The following is an 810-nucleotide window of genomic DNA, read 5'->3' on the forward strand; positions in this document are numbered from 1 at the left end:
GGGGGAGAGAGAGAGAGAGAGACTGTGCGGGGGAGAGAGAGAGAGGCTGTGGGGGGGAGAGAGAGAGAGAGGGGGGGAGTGTCTTTGAGAGAGATAGAAATAGAGAGTGTCTATAAGAGACAGACACACAGAGACACAAAGGGAGAAAGTGTGAGAATGACAGAGAGGAAGATTGCATATTCCAAATGCTTCAGCCAATATTCACTACATATGATTTGAACCAACGCTAATAGGTGGCATGCATGGGGAAAATGGTGAGCCTTTAATTAAAACTTGTTTCAGTTGTAAACTTTGCCTTTGCCCAGGAAAAGCTTAACATTTGGGAATAGTTCATTTTCCATTTCAATTTTCCAGCATCGAACACTTCCAGGTTAGTTATAATCTGTCTTTAATGAAGATTATAGCTCCTGCTGCACTGGCTCAACAGGCATGGGTTAACTGCAAAGTTCAAGCTCCTTATACACTGCCCCATCAATAACTCCCAAGTTAGGCACAGCATGATCCTGCAATTGGCAATGGTAGCAGATAAGGCAGGCATTTTCGCAAAAAGGTAGAAAATCTTTTGTCAAGTATTCAGGGAGGGTGCAGGCTGCGTTTTATAGGTTAATTTACAAGTGTTCTCAGTACAAGGATCTGAACACCTGTTTACTTATTTGTATAATTAGATACAGAATTTAGTTTAAGATGAAACACATTAGAAAAATTAATCTCAACCTGACAGCGTGGATGGCTGCGGGAATTTCAGGCTAATCCAGAGCAACTAGTTTTGTCGTTAGGGTTATATCAAAAAATAATACAAAACACAAACAG

The sequence above is a fragment of the Rhincodon typus genome, chromosome 33 (assembly GCF_021869965.1).
Source record: "Rhincodon typus isolate 14 chromosome 33, sRhiTyp1.1, whole genome shotgun sequence".
NCBI classification, from domain to species: Eukaryota; Metazoa; Chordata; class Chondrichthyes; order Orectolobiformes; family Rhincodontidae; genus Rhincodon; species Rhincodon typus.